The sequence below is a fragment of the Dermacentor andersoni genome, chromosome 4 (assembly GCF_023375885.2).
Source record: "Dermacentor andersoni chromosome 4, qqDerAnde1_hic_scaffold, whole genome shotgun sequence".
NCBI lineage: Eukaryota > Metazoa > Arthropoda > Arachnida > Ixodida > Ixodidae > Dermacentor > Dermacentor andersoni.
The window spans coordinates 217,932,503-217,945,604 of record NC_092817.1 but is presented as its reverse complement, the minus strand read 5'-3'; the positions used below and the strand labels follow the sequence as shown (position 1 = coordinate 217,945,604).

The 13,102-nt window shown below is 49.2% G+C and overlaps 1 protein-coding gene across 1 annotated transcript in view; it reads right to left on the bottom strand.

Moving 5' to 3' along the window:
- Positions 1-953: 953 nt before the first annotated feature.
- LOC129386665 (uncharacterized) overlaps positions 954-13,102 on the bottom strand; it is a 182,204-nt gene continuing 170,055 nt past the window's right edge. Inside the window, exon 5 of the mRNA XM_055074785.2 lies at positions 954-1,122. The gene's annotated coding sequence lies outside the window, so the exon portion shown is untranslated. The remainder of the gene's footprint in view (positions 1,123-13,102) is intronic.

The following is a 13,102-nucleotide window of genomic DNA, read 5'->3' as shown; positions in this document are numbered from 1 at the left end:
TGTAGCATGGGCACATATGCCTTGAAATAATGTTTGTTTGAAAGCTCTATGCTTCTAACTTCCAAGTATCGTTGCATGCCCCTGCGACTGGGGTATAAGCCTAATAACTCTATCGGTCTGTCATTGTGAAAGTCAATGTTTAATTTGTGACATTTATCCTCAGACCTATACACTAATAGTCCTATGTGGAAATATGAGGGTCTGTAACCATTTAAAAAATTAAATTATGGTGTTTTACGCGCCAAAACCACTTTCTGATTATGAGGTTCGCCGTAGCGGGGGACTCCGGAAATTTGAACCACGTGGGGTTCTTCAACGTGCACCCAAGTCTAAGAACACGGGGTTTTTTTTTCTCGCATTTCGCACCCATCGAAATGCGGCCGTCGTGGCCGGAATTCGATCCCGCGACCTCGTGTTTAGGAGCTCAACACCATAGCAATAAGCACCCAGGGCGGGTACGTAGCCTCTTAGACTGCGTTAACATCAACTGCGGAGCAAAAGCACCTCAGCATTACACTGTAAAATTTTTTCACCCGTAACGGTGTTTTCTTGTTGCACTAGTAGCACCCCTACCGTTAGGGCCTTACGAAAATTTATAAAGGACGACAAAGAGGAAGTCTAACTAGACGTGCGATGACAAAACACGTAGTTGAAAACTATGTAATCATTCTGACAGCATTGGGCGCAGACAAATATCCGGCAGGAGAATTTCATATGGATAGATATGAAACTCTTCTGTCGGATATTTCTCTGTGCGCAATGCTTTCAGAGCAATTACACAGTTTTCAACTACTTCTTTTGTCACCACACGTCTAGTTAAATCTCCTGTTTGTCGTCGCCTATACATTTTTGTAAGGCCCTAAAGGTGGGGGTGTGGCCTGTCCGAAAAGAAAACACCCTTAAGGGTGCAAATATGTTCTTGCTGTGTAGATTCTGGTATACTGGACGCACCAGATACATAAAAACACACACAAAAAAAAAACAAGACAACTGCAAAACATTCCTAGAAGAATTTATTAGCTGAGAATGTATTATTGCACATTCCCTTTCGAGATCGTCAGCAATCTTGATTGTCAGAGGCCTTGGACCCGAGGATGTCCTTTTTAGCAAGTTGTGAGATCACTGCGCATAGAAATTAACACCTATAGATTCATTTAAAAGCAGGAGTGCTAGCCCTACCACTAAAGTCGTGCTGAGAAAATAGTGAGCTGGAAGTATTTGCTTCCAAATTGGAATAATGTGGCTGCGCCTCTGCCAAACTAATTTAGGACAAAGAGCCAAATCGTACCTCAAAATGTTTCACCACTGAAAAGTGACGGCTCCTGACATGAAGAACAAACAGAAAGCACACAAAAACTGCAAAAGATGTTCCGCGTATTACATCAGAACTGCGTGCAGATAAGGAAAAACTATAAGCGGAAATTTTGTACGGCATTGCCTGAGACAGGTATGCCATTGCTGCAACACGCGCAACAAACGGGTCGATGACAAAGTACTCCACTAGAAGCATACATAAGTAGACTACCTCCCAGTGGTAGAATCGGCGCAGTGAAAACACCGTACCTCGATGCGCACTAATGGATCGACATAGCCACAAGGGTAAAAAAAAATTGCCTTGCATTCTTTTGAAGTGGCAACAGCATCCACAGATGCATCCACAGTGCGCAGACACCACGGCGCCTTAAAAACGCATCGTTCATTCACAAACAAACTGGCACGCCTCGCCTTGACGCAGCGCACGCGTGCTGTGCGCAACTATGGCTACAACTACGGTTACAGTTCTTCCCGCCGGCCGTGTTTTCTTTGATGCTGCTTTTGATGTTCATAAATATTACGGCCTTTGCTATACAACAGTAAGTTAGCAGTTTAACTCATATGTGCATGCAGCATTAATATATGCTCATTTCCCAAAAGAATATACAGGACTAATGAAACTTCAGCTGTAAACCATGGCCGCAAGTATTACGCTGTCATAATAACAGGGTTGCCGCTACTGCGCCATTGTTCGTAAGCTTACCGTGCACTATAACTGTGCATTCAGAATATGACTGCTTTCTTTAAAAGGCGAAAGCCTTAAGTGGCGTACTGCAATGGCTCCTAGCCGAAAAATGCGGCGTCTTGTACAGTGATACAAAAAAGTAGACGAGTAGTACAAACTATATCATCATCAGCAATGGCTCATACCCCCCACAAAGAAATAACAATCTGGAATGGAAAATAACCCCGTAAGCAAGCAAAGGTGGAATGGCTGCATATGAATGAAGAAGCGAAAAAAAAAATGAAGGAAGAAAAGAAGAAATATCAACATCAAGATTCGCTCATACGATTGCAAAGATGCAATTACTGAATATGAATGAAGAAACGAAATAAATAAATAACGAATGAAAGAACGAAACAGCGAACGACAAAAAGAACGAAACAAGGAACGAAAGAAAGAACGAGAGAACATGTAAGATAGAACAAATAAAGACAGAAAAGAGGGGAGAAAGAGAACGAAACAAAACGAAAGCGCGATACGTTTACTTCACAATACAGCTCGTTATATCTTGCAATAAGTCTGACCCCTCCGATCGAATAACTTTATGCATTACCATGTGTGCAGGGGGCTTTCTCCTTTGCGTGTTACAGGAGAGTAACAATCTGCGGATTTTTTATTTTTTTTAAGTGGGGAAGAATTCACTGAGCTGTAAACAGTACCTGTTTCTTGGACGATTTATCAGGACGAGGTCGTCCTGAAACGTCGTCAGTGATAAAAAATTGGCAAGACCATGTAGGAGCACGTCGCTTTCGTGCATGTCGCTGACAAATAGGGGCCAATTTCACTAGCTTAGTAAAGCTAATTTCAACCCACGAATGAAGTGGGCTGCACCTTTGCGCCGCAGACTTCATGATTCAGCGATAAATTATAAACACTCCTCATGCAAGCAAGCAGTCCCCAAGTCTAATTTTTCATCAACTTTCCACCTTGCATTAAAGAAGAGCAGCAGGCGGAGCATGCAGCTTGCGTGCGCGGCTGACGTTACGCTGTGCGCCGCGCGTGCGAACAGCGCCCGAGGAGCGGGCCCCTCTCGCCCTCTTTCGGCAACTCTCCCCTTCAGTAGGCGGCCGCCTTCACCCGAAAGGTTCACCGTCGGTTCTCTTGGCTCTCGGACGCGCTTTGTTCCGCGCCCCTTTGAACCCCTTTTGTGTGGCGAATCTAGCTCGGAAGAGCCTGTGTGGAGGCGCCGCGGGCTTCCCCGGAGCTTTCACCCGTATCCTGCTACTGCCAGCCTAGTGCCTAATCTGTGTATCGTACACGAATTTTGTACATAACAGGGAATGAATTCTATTCGTTTGTACCACGGCTGGAGTCATCTCTACGTCTTGCCGCTGAGTCAGCAAACTCGCCACGGCGCGTTTTTGCAGGCGCTGTGGAGTGGGGACAAGCTACGTGTCTCCTTAGACCTTACCTAGATGTTTCCGGGTGCGTTAGCATCAACACCCACACATATCTGGCACCCAACTAGGTTTAGGCATGGCGTCGGAGCAGTCCCCTTTGCGGCCCGCGTCGAAGCCTGAGTCCTCCGTTGCGGAGGTTCAGTCGTTTGAGGCGGCACACAATTGTGCAAGCTCTACGAATGCTCTTCGTGGCAGCGCTATTTGCGCTGTCAGATGCCCAACCGCAGTGCAATCCTCCGGCCCGAGCTGCGCGATCCCTCTAACTGCGGAGCTGCTTCGTCGGGGCTGGAGGCATTCCACTCCATCGGCGGCTGCGATCCGCTATCCGGCCTCAGTGGGCCTGGCAAGCAACCTTTTCGCAGTTTTGCATGATGTCTCTCCGCCGGTCCCTTCGGGCCACAAGCATGCACGTCCCGGCAGGCACTCTGTGAGTGCCGCTCAGAGCCACCACCACTGCACACCGCAGCCGCGCTGCTGCTGTTGTCGCTCACGAAAATGGCGCAATGTCAGGCTAGTGTGAGGCCTCCCGTGGTGGACGCTAGTCGCCCTAGGCCTGCCTGCCCTGCCGAGTGATCGCTACGTCGACGGAGTGCCTTTTGTTGTTGAAACGAATCACATGGCGCGCACATCGCTAAAGCATTTGCGCGAGCCCTCAGACCGCCACCCTCGCAGGGCATTGACGTTACAGCGCTACCGTTACCGCTACTTCCGTTACAGCGTAACCGGGCCAGACCCGGACGCTTTTGACCGGCACCCCTCCGAGCCGACAGTTCCGAACGAAGCCGGGGCCCTTGTCTCCCATGGCATGGCAGGCGGAATTGAGTCACATAAGCCGGCGTCGCCACGCAAAAGCGTGTACCTGCTGGACCCTATAACGCCCATGGGTATCGCATTCAGCAGGCTTGAGCTCCTGAAATCCAAGAGGAACGATATATTCTGTCAGCAAATTTCTGAGCACCAGCTCCTTTTCCTTCTGGTTCCCTTTCATGTTCTTTTTTTACTCGTGTACAACGTCGTCATTGCCTTGGAAAGATACGGCTGTTATTTTACGGATGTAATTTAATGTCGCATCCCCTTCCAGTTTATTTCCATCTTCGTCTAGGATATGTTGCATTATTGTTCAAGACTTCCTGACTAACAAGTTTACGCGTCCCAAAGTACTCTATGCACAGCCTTCTTTTTCTCACGTCTTTCTGACAACCAACGTTCCCTTTCACCTTTTATCTTGGCCTGCACCACTATATGAACCACAGATTTTTTTCCCGGGAATCTCCCAATTTCTGGCTACATTATACTGTGGCAACAGCGCTATTTTTTTATCTACCTATGCTCTAGGGATGCTTTCTCCCGTTTGGCGATCGCTCCTCGTACCTCCGTCTTCGACCAGTATTTCGGTTTCTTTCTTTCCAATGAGCATGTTCTTTCTTTTTCCTTATTTTTGTCGTTATTACACTTTGAAGCTCACTATATTCCCACTCTTTACTCGGACATTAGCCGCGTTCTTCCTCGACTGTCGTTGCTGTATTTGGTATCTGCTAAGCGTTCGAGGAAGATGCAGCGTAGAGGTAGAACATCCACCTCGCGTGCAAGAGGACCCTGGTTCGAATCCCGGTACCACGTAATTTTCCACCAGATTAAAAAAAATCCGCGTGTTGATAAAATTGCATAAACAGTCCTGGATTGCGACCTGATCCCTGTGACCAGAACCGGTAACGCACTCCCTCACCGGAGCAGGATTGGCCACCCTAGTGTACTATATGGCCACAACCTCCTATATGAACACAACAATCAAACCCCAATCAGTCAGTCAGTCAAACAATCAGTCCCCAGCAGCTGCGAAGCAACTGACCACGGCGGCGGTCAGACATGCGACGCAGCAGAGGGTGCTAAGAATCCCTGGTTCCGGACAGGCCGCCATTGGAATTTGAACCTGGCGCTAGAACGTTATCTAGTGAGGCGAATCTAGCAGTGCTATTGGAGGAATTAGAGGGCAGTAAATGGGATATAATAGGGCTCAGTGACGTTAGGAGGACAAAAGAAGCATATACAGTGCTAAAAAGCGGGCACGTCCTGTGCTACCAGGGCTTAGCGGAGAGACCAGAACTAGGAGTCGGATTCCTGATTAATAAGACTATAGCTGGTAACATACAGGAATTCTATAGCATTAACGAGAGGGTGGCAGGTCTTGTTGTGAAACTTAATAACAGGTACAAATTGAAGGTCGTACAGGTCTACGCCCGTACATCCAGTAATGATGACCAGAAAGTCGAAAGCGTCTATGAAGACGTCGAATCGGCGATGGGCAAAGTGAAAACAAAATGCACTATACTGATGGGTGACTTCAGTGCCAGGGTAGGCAAAAAGCAGGCGGGAGACAAGTCAGTGGGGGAATATGGCATAGACACTAGGAACAGCAGGGGAGAGTTATGAGTAGAGTTTGCAGAACAGTATAATATGCGGATGATGAATACCTTCTTCCGCAAGCGGGATAGGCGAAAGTGGAAGTGGAGGAGCCCGAATGGCGAGACTGGAAATGAAATAGATCTTATACTCTGCACTGACCCTGGCATCATACAATATCTGAATGTGATCGGCAAGGTGCGCTGTGCTGACCGTAGGATGGTAAGAACTCGAATTAGCCTAGACTTGAGGAGGGAACGGAAGAAACTGGTACATAAGAAGCCGATCAATGAGTTAGCGGTAAGAGGAAAAATAGAGGAATTCCAGACCAAGCTACAGAACAGGTATTCGGCCTTAACTCAGGAAGAGGACCTCAGTGCTAAAGATATGAACGACAATCTTATGGGCATCATTAAGAAGTGTGCAATAGAAGTAGGCGGTAACTCCGTTAGACAGGATGCCAGTAAGCTATCGCAGGAGACGAAAGATCTGATTAAGAAACGCCAATGCATGAAAGCCTGTAACCCTACAGCTAGAATAGAACTGGCAGACTTTCTAAATTAATAAACAAACGTAAGACAGCTGACATAAGGAAGTATAATATGGATAGAATTGAATGTGCTCTCAGGAACGGAGGAAGCAAAAGCAGTGAAGAAAGAAACTAGGAATAGGCAAGAATCAGATGTATGCGGGAAGAGACAAAGCCCGCAGTATCATTACTAATATGGATGAGATAGTTCAAGGGGCTGACGAGTTTTGTAGAGATATATACAGTACCAGTGGCACCCACGCCGATAATGGAAGACGGAATACTCTAGAGGAATTTGAAATCCCACAAGTAACGCCCGAAGAAGTAAACAAATCCTTGGGAGCTATGCAAAGGGGGAAGGCAGCTGAGGAGGATCAGGTAACAGCAGATTTGTTGAAGGATGGTGGGCAAATTGTTCTAGAAAAACTGCCCGCCCTGTATACGCAATGTCTCATGACTTAGAGCGTACCGGAATCTCGGAAGAACACTAACATAATCCTAGTCCATAAGAAAGGGGACACCAAAGACAAAATATTATAGACCGATCAGCTTACTGTCCGTTACCTACAAAGTAGTTACTAAGGTAACCGCCAATAGAATCAGGAACACCTTAGAATTCTCTTAGCCAAATGACCAGGCAGGATTCCGTAAAGGCTACTCAACAATAGACAATATTCACACTATCAATCAGGTGATAGAAAAATGTGCGGAATATAACCAAGCCTTCTAATAGCTTTCATTGATTACGAGAACGCGTTTCATTCAGCCGAAACCTCAGAAGTCATGGAGGCATTACGGAATCAGGGTGTAGACGAGCCGTATGTAAAAATACTGAAAGATACCTATAGCAGCTTCACAGCCACCGTAGTCTTCTTTAAAAAGCAACAAAATCCCAATAAAAAAGGCGTCAAGCAGGGAGATACGATCTCTCCAATACTATTCACAGCGTGTTTACAGGACGTATTCAGAGACCTGGATTGGGAAAAATTCGGTATAACAGTTAATGGAGAATGCCTTAGTAACTTGCGATTCGCTGATGATGATATTGCCTTGCTTAGTAACTCAGGGGAGCAACTGCAATGCATGCTCACTGACCTGGAGAGGCAAAGCAGAAGGCTGGGTCTAAAATTTATTCTGCAGAAAACTAAAGTAATGTTTAACGGTCTCGGGAGAGAACAGCAGTTTACGATAGTAGCGAGGCACTTGAAGTGGTAACGGAATACATCTACTGAGGACTGGTCGTGACCGCGGATCCGGATCATGAGACTGAAATAATCAGAAGAATAAGAATGGGCTGGGGCTCGTTTGGCAGGCATTCTCAGAGCATTAACCGCAGGTTGCCATTATCCCTCAAGAGAAAAGTGTATAACAGCAGTGTCTTACCAGTAATCACGAACGGGGCAGAAACCTGGAGGCTTACGAAAAGGGTTCTACTTAAATTGAGGACGACGCAACGAGCTATGTAAAGAAGAATGATAGGTGTAACATTAAGGGATAAGAAAAGAGCAGATTGGGTGAGGGAACAAACGCGAGTTAATGACATCTTCATTGAAATCAAGAAAAAGAAATGGGCATGGGCAGGGAATGCAATGAGGAGCGAAGATAATCGATGGTGATTAAGGGTTGCGGACAGGATTCCAAGGGAAGGGAAGCGTAGCAGGGGGCGGAAGAAAGTTAGGTGGGCAGATGAGATTAAGAACTTTGCAGGGACAACATGGCTACAATTAGTACATGACCGGGGTAGTTGGAGAAGTATGGGAGAGGCCTTTGCCCTGCAGTGGGCGTAACCAGGCTGATGATGAAGCGTTAAAATGTGCGCTGTCCATTTTGGGCGTCTTGCTCTTTTTCCTAACTACAAATCTTATTTTCAGAATGATGCGTTTATGGTAACTCCCTATGCTACTATAGAATTCTTAGTCAATAACAATTTCTCTCAACTTATCATAAATTCCTTCGGTCATCATACACAATGGTCGATTGCCAGTTTCTCACTTGCCACGTGGTCTGCCCGTCCCACTATGGCCTTGCATTCGCGATAGCGAGGTAATGCTGCTCGCAAAGATCTTGCATTGACTTGCCGTTGTTGTCGGTATAGCCAATAGATCCTGTATGTGGGCATTCGTGTGACATAATAGGATAATTTCGGCGCCATTCTCGAAATCCTTTGTGTCGGCACTAAGTGTCGGCACATTCCACTTACTCTTGATTCTTTTTTCTGCAGTCATTTCCGGTCCACAAATACGCAACGCCCAGCCAAGTTTTCTTTCCACTCGTTGCACATGATAACCAAGTATGCTCTTGACATTTTGAATTTATTCTTTTCCATTTCGCTCCCTTATTGATGAGCATTCCGACTCCCCCTCCCTTTCTTTCCGACTTAGTTCTGCTGCACCCTTCCCAAACATAATTCTCAATCACTGGCGGCTCTTCCGAGTCTCTATTGTGCGCTTCTGTAACGGCCTACACCCCTATTTGTTCTCTAATTGACTGCTACTGAATCTCTACCCACATTTCCTTTCTTCCACCGCCCTGCATGTCTATGTACCCTATTGCATGACGAGTTCTCATTCTCGTTGTTCTCCTTTTTCTCCTATTGATGGCGATGCTATTCCGAGGTTGCCCTAGGGGAATTCCTCAATTACTACCTACATTGGCCTCCTGATCACCCGTGGGCCCGACAAAAAAGCAACCAAGCAATGAGCAAGTCGCCAGCCCACTTCTTGTCCAGGCCTGTCATTGAAGTCGATTAGGTCTCGTTGGAAACCACCACACCTTCCCACTTCACTCTTTATTTCTACAACATCGAAACCTTTCTCTCGGCTCATTATCCTTTTCGCCTCATTCGCAAGCACTAGGGCTCTTTCTGTTTTTCTGTCACGTACAGGCACCTCAGGCACCGTGCGCATCCCAATCTGCACCTAAGAGAACAGCTAGCGCAAGTCGTCTACCCACTTCGCCAAGTGCCGGGCTAGTCCTATTCTTTTTCTGTTCCGCACGTAATTTAGCCCATCTGCTACTTCGACAAGGTTGTGTGCGTGGGCATTTTCAGCGAGCTTTGCTTTTGGTCACTCCATAACAGCGGCCAATTTTGGTCCTGAAATGTCCCTACCGCCACTCTTTTGTCACTTTCGCCCTCTCCACAGTTGCCTCTGAGCACCTAGCTAGGTTTGAGTCACCGACGATAAGCCGTCTTACACTCTTTACTACTGCCGAGGCCTCTCCCTGCAGACCTTTGCCATCCTTTTCAGTGTGATTTCTACTTGTCAAGTGGTATTGCCCCCTGCGTTCTTGCTTTCTCTTTGTGGCCACATCAAGATAGGTGCAGCTCTTTCCCGCCAACCCCTCCCCCCATTGCGCGCATTCCACGGGCTTTGTTGGCACGCTCTGTCTTCCCACAAAGATGACTCGCGTCGAGATACTACGTTCCATTTTCACGACCTGTTTCGTTCCCGATGCCGGCCCAGTTCAGCTTTTCCCCTGCTGCCTGAAGTTATTTTTCACGGCCTTCCATGTATCAAGCTCCCTATTTAGCTCATTTTTGAACTGTTCGACCTGTTTGACAATGTCATCCTGGAACGCCTGCATTTTCTTCAGCCCAGCATCGACATCGACATCACAGTGTGTGCCGATTGCCTCTATTTCCACTCCATTCTCATCCTTCCCATCATATACCTTGAGGGACCCCCCCGCACACTGCACCCTTTACCGTCTTTTTTGGCATGTACTGCACTTGGCTTTTTCAAATACAAACACCGACGCTTTCAGAGCACGTGCCCTCTAGCAAAGCCCGATACACACAGAATGTATATCCTAAAAATCCCTAAACAAGCCTTTTCCGTTGGTTGACTTAAGTCCAGTGTTGCCCTCATTATACTGCAGATTATCTTGATGAATGTTTTATATAACACTGTATGTAAGCTAATGGGCCTACATTTTTTTTTCAATTCTTCAACGTCTCCTGTCACGATCCGCCTGGGTTCGTGAACAAAGGGGGACTCGAGGCAACCTCCGTTAGACGGACGTTCGGCAGCGTGGTGGTGATGAACGATGACTGACCACTGAGCAGCTGTGCTCGTCGGTGTTTATTGCGGTGCGGTGACCAATGTTGCCTACCGAGCCTGGCGTGCCAACGAAAATTACGCCCAAGGGGGCGTCACATGCTTGCTACACCCCTTTGCCCCCAGTTTGTTCGTCGCCAAAAAAAAAGCTTCTAAGTTCAAAGTACGCGGCTCTGCCTCCGCCCTGGCCGGGTCGACAATGCCTGCTAACCACGCGAGTAACGGTCCCATGGCCTCCGCCATCGAGTTCTGCGCCTGGGCACCGGTGTTGACGGGCCGGGGGTGTGGCAACGCCGGGTGCTGCTTGAGAGAGCCTCGCTCCATCCGGAGGGTCCGCAGTGGTCGGCCTTGTGAGTAATGCCGTGCTCGACACCGGCCCAACGGGCGCCGCACCACTGGCAACGCTTGCCGCCTCCCAGGTGGGCGGTGCTCCACTGGAAGCGACTGGTGTTGCCGCCGGTCCTCGTGCGGGCTGGAACTCTGAAGTGGCAGTTCAGGGTGCTGGCCAGGACCCGAGGCGAGGCCTCACTTGGTCGGCGTTGTCTGTGCCATGTGGCAGCTCCCGACTCTAGCAAAGGCCCAGGACGGCGCCCTTGGTCAGCAGCCAGCTTCTGCTTCAGCTACTTCAGGAGCACAGTGGATCGGAGGTCCGGATGCAAGACGTGCAAGGGTGTCTTGACCATCCTACCCAGCGGGAGCTCACAGTGGGCACGGCCAGTTACATCGTGAGGCGTGGTCCAGTACTAAAACAGTATCTGGGTGATCTGCGTCGGGGAAATCCCCAGCCTGGCTCTTCTTGAGCTTGTCCTTCATGGTTTGCACCACCCGGTCGGCTGCCCCATTTGAAGCAGGGTAGTACGACGGAAGCATCATCCGGCGGATTCCGTTATTTGTCAGCCAGGCCAGGTACTCTGTGCTGGTGAAAGCAGGACCATTGTCGGGCACGATGACGTCCGGCGACGCTGGGGCGGCGAAGACCTGTCGTAGCACTGCAATGGTCGCGCCTACTGATAAAGTGGTGACAGGTAGAACCTCCACCCACTTCGAAAAGGCCTCCACCACCACCAGGAAGTAATGGCACTTGAAAGGTCCCCCAAAATCCACATGTAGCCGGTACCAGGGTCTCTGAGGGAACGTGCAGGGGGTGATTTCTACATGACGTGAGGCCCGCTGATGCTCCTGGCAGGTTTGGCAGCTCTGCACCATGTGAGCGATGCCTTGGTTCAGGCCACGCCAGCAAGCATGGGACCAGGCCACCAGCTTGTTTTTTTCCACGCCAGGATGACCCGTGTGCAGCAATTGCAGGACTCTGGACCGGAGACTTTGTGGGATCACCACCCTGGAACCGCACAGTAGGCAGCCCTGCTGCAAGCTCAGCTCAGCGACCTTGTGGCTATAGGCCTGCTGAACCAATTCCTCCCCACGGGACACCGCCTTGACCCCCTGAGACAGGACTGGGTCCCGGCTGGTCGCTTGCAATACTGCAGATCTGGAGAGCACCTCCGGGTACGCGTGCTCCAGCATGAACACTTCAGCAGGTTCTGGAACAGCATCAGGCACCTCTGACAGGGGCAGGCGGCTCAGTGCATTAGCAGGTCCCAGGTCCCCTTTCCCGGTGGTAAACAAGCTGGTAACTGTGAGCTGCCAGCCTGAAGGCCAAGCGTACCACTCGAGGTAATGCCTGCACGGGAACTGCCTTGTCAGGCCCCAGCAGACCCAACAGCGGCTTGTGGTCCGTGACCGCCTCGAACTGCCGGCCCCACAGATACTGGTGGAAGCGTTCAACACCGAACATGAGGGCCAAGCCTTCCTTGTCCAGCTGGCTGTAGCGTTGCTCTGCAGCATGAAGCAGATGAGAAGCAAACGAAACAGGGCTTTCTTGGTCATCTTTGTCGCTGTGAGCCAGCATGGCTCCCACGCCGTGCGGCGACGCATCTATGGTCAGGACGACAGGCTTGGCAGGATCGAAGTGTACCAGCACTCGAGCCTTAATGATTAGCTCCTTGCTGCACTGGAAGGCCCGGTCCTGCTCCTTCTTCCTGACCCATTGCTGACCATGTCGAAGCAGAAGATGGAGCGGCTGTAGATGCTACGACAGGTTCGGCTGAAAACTCCTGCAGAAGTTGATGAGGCCGAGGTATCTCTGAAGCTCCTTCTTGTTCTGGGGCTTAGGCGCCTTGAGCACAGCATCAACTTTGCGGGGAGACGGGGCTAGGCAGCCTGAGAAATGACATGTCCCATGTACTCAACACTAGGTGCCAGGAAAATGCACTTTTCCAGCTTGAGCTTGACACCGGCGTCCTGCAGTCGTGCCAGGACGTTGTGCAGGTTTTGCAGGTGGTCCCCGTCGTCGCTGCCAGTAACCAGGATGTCATCCAAATACACCGCCACGTGCCTCATGCCCCTGAAGAGGTTGTCCATCTCCCTCTGAAATATGACTGGTGATGAGGCCACGCCAAGCGTCAAGCGCTTGTACTGCAAGATCCCCAAAGTTGTCGATATTGTGACATACTTGCGAGAGGCATCCTGGAGCACCAGCTTCTGGTAAGCATCTCTGAGGTTATTACGATGGTTGACGGTCGGAGGCAACGCCCCTCCCGTAGTGAACGAGACAGTCATACCAGCCGAAGAATGCCGGATTTATTCACGCTCGGAAATATAAAGAAAAGGTAAGGGG